Genomic DNA, 8,243 nt, shown 5'->3' with positions numbered 1-8,243 from the left:
CGTATCTAGACGTATCAGGGGTCCCATATCACGCCAACTGCACACGCCCCATACCATCACAGAGCCTCCACCAGCTTGAACAGTCCCCTGTTGACATGTAGGGTCCATGGATTCATGAGGTTTTCTCCATACCCGTACTACACGTCCATCAGCTCGAAGCAATTGGAACCGAGACTCGTCATACCAGGCAACGTGTTTCCAGTCCTCAACAGTCCAATGTCGGCGTTGTCGGGCCCAGGCGAGGCGTAAAGCTTTGTGTCGTGCAGTCATCAAGGGTACACGAGCGGGCCTTCGGCTCCGAAAGCCCATATCGATGATGTTTCGTTGAATGGTTCGCACGCTGACACCTGTTGATGGCCCAGCAATGAAATCTGCAGCAATTTGCGGAAGTGTTGTACGTCCGTCACGTTTAATGATTCTCGTCAGTCGTCGTTGGTCCCGTTTTTGCATGATCTTTTTCCGGCCGCAGTGATGCCGTAGATTTAATTTTTTACCGGATTCCCGGTATTCACGGTACACTCGTGAAATGGTCGTACGTGAAAATCCAAATTTCATCGCTACCTCGGAGATGCTATGTCCCATCTCTCGTGCGCCGACTATAACACCACGTTCAAACTCACTTAAATCTCGATAACCTGCCATTGTAGCAGCAGTAACCGATCTAACAATTATGCCAGACACTTGTGTTATATAGGCGTTGCCGACCGCAGCGCCGTACTCTGATTGGTTCCATATCTCTTTATTTGCATTCGCATGCCTGTACCAGTTTTTTTGGCTCTTCAGTTTGGCTCATAAACATATACATGTTTATATATATTTTTTGTGGATACAATTTGAATGTAAATTAACACCAAAATTATAAAAATTTTGAGTTGATAAAAATTCAGACAGAAGAAAACTTTAAACTAATAAAAATTAGGATGTAAACTCACGGAAATAAGGTTTCATGAATTAAAAATTAAAATATAAAAGATTCAAAAAACACATATCAGCACTATGAAAATTCAGTATAGAGATGAAAGAAATACTTCCAAAATTAATGAAGCAAATTATTTCAAGAATTAATGAAAGAAATAATTTAAGGAGAGTTGATAACTTTTAATGTAAAGACTATGATTTAATAGAAATGTAATTAAAAATACTATTTAACCACTGCTTTATTTCAAATTTTTTACTCATGTTCCTGATTATATAAGCTATCCTATATGCTAGTATAAAGTGTTACATATCTCGAATACTTAATTTTTTTGTAAATTTAAGAAGAAAACCATTAAAAACAGCTTTCGCACATGATAAAATACCGTGACAAAATGTGATTGAATAAAAATTGATTCAAAATAAAAGAAACTGTTCAGTTCTTGAATTGAAGCGAAAGATTGAGATTTCCATGACTCAATCCAAGGGCGTAGCGGGGGGGGGGGGGGGGCGACGACTTGGGGGTCTGCCCCCCCCCCCCGAAATGTGAGAAAATGACCGAAAAAAGGGGAAAAAAAGGCCAAATCCATTGTTCTGTCACTTTGGTCCCCCCCCCCCCCCCGCCGAATGAAATTTCTGGCTACGCCCCTGACTCAATCTTACTTAAAATTAAATTTTGAAACTTAAATTTTAAGTTTCAAATTTTTGTAATTGTAATATTTAAATTGTATGTTTATATTTTTTTTGTATGAATATTTTTCAAGCTTCCTGTGTATTCTCTAATAAAATGTATGAATTTTTTATGTCCAATTCCCTCTCCCGAAACTGTTAAGACGTCCTCCAGCCCCATAATTGTTTTTCACAGTGTACCCCAACGACTGACAAGGGCGGCCCTGGGGCATCTTCTAGTGTTGCAAGAGTCGTAATCCTTCAGGGCCGTCCTTACCATGCGTAGGGCCCGGAACGAGTATCGGGGCCAGAGTCGTCTTAATAATTTCGAGGCTCTTATCCCCGATTTCATGTATGTATTCCATGGGTGGAGGGGGGGGGGGGAATCTGACATTTAAAAATTCATACATTTTGTTACAAAATATACAGAAGTGCTTAGAGCCGTCTTAAAAGCATCATGGGAATCTCATGGGCATCATGGGAACATCACATCTCCGGCAAATAGATTTTTCTGAGTATGAGTAAAGTTTACATATAGCTCAGTGGACCCATAAGAAATGCCTCTGCCTACCAGCATAATGTCGGAATTCTGAACTAGATCCCATTGTTTGAGGAGAAATACAGAGGAGAAATACTTTATTTCTTCTCGATGATCCCATTATCATGAGACTCCTCGCTCCTCCGCATTTGAGGCTCGGATAGGCTAATGGATAGGCCAAGACGGCACTCGCAGTGCCGTCCAAATATTCGCACAAAGAAATATAGACACAATTAAATGTAAATTCACCCTTTTCTCATCACATACATACATTTCACTATTACACATACATCACTCCCTTGTCTTTCTCTTCACCAGGGGGACGCTGCGGGCCCCCAGCCCTTATGGGAATAGATGGCCCGCATAAGGGCTAGTTAATTCCCGAAAAATTTCTATTCTGGTTCTGGTTCTGGAATTCACCAAGAAAAATTACTGAAAATTTTGAACTGAAGAAAATTTTAAATAGATGAAAGAAGTTTTTGAACTACTAGTAGTTTAAAAACCAATCAAAATTAGGACCCGATGAAAGAAATTCTTTGAAAAACACTGAAAATTCAGAATGGGTGAATTGAAAAGAAGAAAAATAATTGATAGAGAGATGAATTCCCGTACAAGTGAAAATTCAGAATAAATGAAACAAATATATATAATTCCAGAAATTGATAAAAATTCAGAATTCCAAAAATGATGAAAGTGAAGAATTTATTAATTTAGAAACAATTCCAGAACTGGTGGAAATTCAGAATTTACAAAAAAAAAAAAAAAAAAATTCAGAATTCATAAAAATTTTGAATAAATGAAAGGAATTATTCGAGAAGTAATGGTAATTCGGAAAAAAAGTATAGTATTAGCGGAAATGCTCAATTTATAAAATTACTATTGAGAAGAAATATATATAAATAAATATATTCCTTGTTTCTCCTCTAAGGAAATTACAGTGAAACCCCTCTAAACGGCCAGGGGGGACGTTCAAGTATTACGTCAGCAAATTTTTAGTCATTGACTCCCCCCCCCCCCTTTGTCAGCAAAACTCTGACCCCCTCTCCCTAAGACGACTTCATATACTCGACGTGTATTAAGGAGTTCTACCTCTTCGTCATCAGCTCTCTGCCCCTCTGAATCCTAACGCATATTGTTGGGATCAGAGACGTACACGAGGGGGGGGGGATAGGGGGGCTAGTGCCCTCCCACGATCACAAATTTTTTTATGCAAAAAAATTTTTTTTTTAAATTTAAATTTTGGAATAAAGTACCTTTATGTGTTATTATAATCAATTTATGTTAATTTCAATGCTATTTGAAGGCTATGAACTCAAAATTTATCTTTAATAAATTCATTGCGACACCCACCTTCTAAGCCATATATGGTAAATCGCATAAAGGCCCTTAGCCCACGGACAAAATATGACCCTAGGGGTCATCTGATGGGGCCCCTGCCCTCCTCAAACCTAATTTTGTAAAAATGAACTAAGCGGCACATTTAGAGATCCCTTTAGTGACGTGGCATAGTTTTAGAGCACTTAAGCGGGCCCCCAGTCAATACCTTCTAAAGCAGCAGCTTGCTCTAGAAGGTGTTGCCCCCCAGTGCGGTTCTAAGTAAAACAAATTAACACTGATAAATATTTTTTTCATTTCCATTGCGTGAGTGTGGGTCGCCCTTAAAGCGCAGAGTCCGTGCGACGGCACCTGTCGCACGCCCCTAAGGGCGGCTCTGAGATGAGCTTTTTCCAAAATGGCCCACCAGCTTGAATTTCTCTTTCTGCCTGCTTTCATTTGAAATGGCCCCACGTGCCAGCGAGTCGCCATGACAAAATCGAATAGGACTCGTTAATCCTTAATCACCCTTACCGAAGCTGCATTAAGCTGCTTTCAAGGCGGATCTTTGACCCATCGAGAAGAAATATGTTATTTATTTCTCCTCTAAGCTTTGACCCCTACCAAAGCCGGCTTGAAAGGTACTCTTACGGCCGTATTCACCACTCACGGTCCTGAAACGCGGATCAGTTGAAACCCGTTTCAGTTTTAGAACGAATTTGGCATTCACCAGTGAGTCTCGAATGCGTATCAAGTGAAACTCGGTTCAGTTGGCGAGTATTTGGCGTATATTAGCTTGGCGAAAGTAGATCCGACGCTGATTGGATGAAGGGTTTTTGATCTTCTAATGAAGTAGAAAACTCAACGGTTGGATTCTTGTGTTTACGTTTTTCAACAATTTTTTTTCGATAAGCAAAATATGGTTTTATCATCCCCTTTTTAATGGAAATTCCATTTCATTCCAGCTACGGTTTTCTTTCCTACTTCCGCTATATCTATAATGATGGTTTTTCATTTCGCTACGGAATTGCTAATATTCTCAGATTAGATAAATTATATATCGCACATACATTCAGCTTATGCGCTTTTCATTGCTTTGAAGAAAAAAAAAATGTATCAGCACATACAAATTTTATTAATCGTGAATGAAATGAAGGGAAAAAGGACGGTCGCAATTGTGTAAAATTTATATTTTAAAAAATACTAATAAATTTGGATATTTTTCAAAAAATAATTTTTATCTGAATATTTTTTAAATTATGATTGTTTTGTACCTGAAATCACATTTTTAGATACACATATTAAAATGAAAAAGTACAAAATTCAGTGAATTTGATTTCCAAAAAATTTTTTTATGCTAATAGTAATTAGCACTAATGCTAATAGTAATTCTTGTGATGCTATATTTCCTATTAGCCAAATAAGTTAATATCTGAGACTGATTTTTTGTAATTATATTTGTTGAAACTTGTATGATAGTTGCACGCAATCCTTCCTACACACAAGATGTGCCCCCCCCCCCCTCTCTCAATGTATAAAATGCTAAACCCAACAGTTTCCTTTTCAACAAAAAAACTGTTCTAACATGTGTACTAGTTTTTGATTAGCTTTAAGATTCGTAAAAATAAAAAAATCTGTAAACGAAGTTTCAAATCTGACAGTCAATACAAGCATTAGTGTATGGACAATTTTTTTTTTTTTAATGTGTAAAATGCATTGCCTTTGAATCATGTTTAACTAAAGGGTAAACTAATAGCCAAGACTAAAAATTAAAAAAACTTGACATATATTGATAGATTCAACGTCACTATTCATCAACAAAATCATTTTCCATCCCTCTTTTTACTAGCAGGATTGGTAGTTAAATCTGGATTTTTTAAAAATATATACTGTATTTACATGATAATCACAATCTAGTAATTCGTTACTTTCAAAATTTACACTGTAACTTGAACATAATTAAGGCACAAATTCAAACTACGTAAAAAAAAGCTAACATTTTCCTCACTTAAGAAATAACGACAAATCAATTATCAAAAATAATTTATTCATATTTATATGGAAGTATTTGAGATTGCTAAAAAAAATAATGGTACGTATAACACACACACAAACATTGTAAATAAATATTGAGATTTTCTTCTGTGATTGAGTCAGCTTGTCTTCAGTGGCCACATTTTATCATAGATGTGTTTTTACCCTACTTTTGCTCCCAAATACTTGTTTCATCTGAAAAATTAAAAACATAGTTTTCATAAAAAAAATTTCCCTAAAGAATGAAGCAAATCACACTCATGTGTTTCAAATACAGTGAAATCATACTGCATAATACGAATAGAGCACATGTAATCAGCAATCACGTGGTACTAGTTATGTAATGATAGATTACTTAAATATTATAAATTTCACTCAATCATTGCCCAATGCTGGCATGAACTGCACATAAATAAGGTTCCAAAAAGTAATTTCATGAATTTTTGAATTAGTGTTTTGAGCACGAAAGGTATGATCACACACTAAAAATATCATTGTAGAAGGACTGCTGTTGTATTAAGATTAGAGATGTAAAATTCTTGAGAATATTACAACGAAGGACTACTATTGTAAATAACTTGAGAATATTCTTATTATTCTTAATAAGAATATTCTCCAGTTATTTATAATATAATTATACATAATATCCTAGAGAACATTCTTTGGAAAGACTACTTTTATAAATTACTGGGGAATATTCTTATCAAAAATAATAATTATTCTCAAGTTATTTCTCATATTAATATTCTCATCTCACATCTGTAATTGAGTGGCAGCAGTTTAACATTATACTATAGGAATTTCCAAACAAGACTTTCAAAATATTGATGTAGAGGGATTTATTTTTATATCAAGTATCATTGTAGTGAGGTTTAACTGTAAATAATAAACGAATGAACTGATATTTATATGCAAAATACTGATGCACAAATAGAATGAAATGAGCTGATAATTATATGATTTTGGATAATGAGAGTGCATCACAGAAAATATTTTTTGTTGTGCACGTGTTTTCATTTGTGCAAATACTGTCGATTCTGCTTATAAAGGTTTTTTTTTTTTTCAAAAAATTACCATGAAAAATGTAAGCAGGTAAAATGCTTTAAACAGGAAATCTTAATAAAAATTAGTTTGAGTACTAAGCAGGAAAATATTATACATGGGAATATTATAAGCGAGATCGACTGAATATAGAAGGAAAATGTCATGTTTACACACAGCAGCAAAGTATCAAATAAATATATTATTGCCAAGAGGTAAAAGCTAAAAAAAGGTAATATATTTTGCTTGGCATTAATATAAATATTTTCATGTTAGAGACGAAACATTTCATACACAAATCTATATTTTAGAGTGTTGGTGAATATTGCATTGTTTAGGAATTAAAATGCACTACTGTAATGATTGCTTTTGCCTAGTACATTTTGCGAGTTCTTAATGTACAAGGCTCCTCAAGAGAAAAAGGGGCCCCACAAAAATGAGATCTGGCTGAAATTTTCTAGAATTTACCAGGTAGGGCCACAGAAAAATTTCTCGTCTCGGGGGGGGGGGGGGCATCATGCTCTTAAGATGGTCCTGGTTAGGGAAATTTTTTTTTTTTGTATACAAGTAATACAAAAAAAAATTTTTTTGTATACACTATATACAAGTGACTATTCCTGCAATTCAAGAGAGATATTCATGACTTCTTTTCAGACCAATGTTACATTATTTTCAGAGAGGAAAAAACTTCAAAAGCGTGACACAATACCCTGCCATTTTAACCTCTAGGTCAGGACCGTAAATAAGCTGGGGCAACCGGAGCACTTCCAGAGGGCCGAGAGAATGGGGGCCCTCACAAAAATGTACACTTTATTTTACATAATAATACTTTCAGGGGCCCCCACTCAAGAAAAAAGTCTGCATCGAAAGAGCCCACTACCAGTGCTGCCTTAACGGATGGACCTACCCGGGCACGGCCCAGGGGCCTCGAGAGAAGAGGGGCCTCACAAAAATGAGATTTGGTTGAAATTTTCTGTAATTTACCTGGTAGGTCCTCAGAAAAGCCACTTGGCCCGGGGGCCCATGGTGTTCTTTAGACGGCCCTGCCCACTACGACCCTGTTTCAGGTACCATAAAGACGAATTTGTCATTAATATCAATACATGAGTATATTACTCATACAATTCTATTATTATTTGATAATGATCATTTTGTTAGCGAATGAAGTTCAGATTTGAAGGAAATCATAGAGAAGTATCATTACTCACCTTCTTTCGTCACTTGTTGATGGCTTCAAGAAGTAGTTGAGAGCTTTCATTGATCGGGGATAATTACTTAACATATATTTAATACCTAAACGCGGTCACTCATCACCCTATAATTAATAAATTTTTCTAAATTCCCTATTTCATTTCGGGTCATCGTAAAAACAATTCAGCGCGACCGCCATTAGATGTCGATGTTTGTGTTTGCAGCGACGATAATGTTCACTGCGCATGCGCTGAAACTCGATCCACCCTGCTGGATCGCCGATATCGGAGGTTCAGTTTCAGGCTCGAAAAGCTGGTCCGTGGATCTCGATTCAGGGGTGGTGAATACCAATTTTGAGGTGAAACGCGGTTTAGAACCTGGATCGCGTTCTGAACCTGGACGGTGAATACGGCCGTTAATGCAGCTTTGGACCCCTACTGACCAGCGATAAGTTTCCAAACATAGCAGATGAAAACATACATCTTTTGATAGTTTTCTCTCCTTTCACGCATGCGCGTTCAGATATGTTTAATACTGCAGC

The 8,243-nt window shown here is 36.4% G+C and overlaps 1 long non-coding RNA gene across 1 annotated transcript; it reads right to left on the bottom strand.

Annotated features, from left to right (window-relative positions):
- Positions 1-5,462: 5,462 nt before the first annotated feature.
- On the bottom strand, positions 5,463-7,902 carry LOC149077052 (uncharacterized). Its single transcript, XR_016194134.1, has 2 exons — positions 7,720-7,902; positions 5,463-5,665 (listed from the first exon to the last, which is right to left on the bottom strand). It is a non-coding gene; the product is annotated as an uncharacterized LOC149077052 (long non-coding RNA).
- Positions 7,903-8,243: the final 341 nt, after the last annotated feature.

The sequence above is a fragment of the Pholcus phalangioides genome, unplaced genomic scaffold, assembly GCF_987345545.1.
Source record: "Pholcus phalangioides strain wild (caught in Gottingen) unplaced genomic scaffold, Ppha-v1.0 ptg000015l_1, whole genome shotgun sequence".
In the NCBI taxonomy this organism is placed as follows: domain Eukaryota; kingdom Metazoa; phylum Arthropoda; class Arachnida; order Araneae; family Pholcidae; genus Pholcus; species Pholcus phalangioides.
This window is presented reverse-complemented; position numbering and strand designations above follow the sequence as displayed.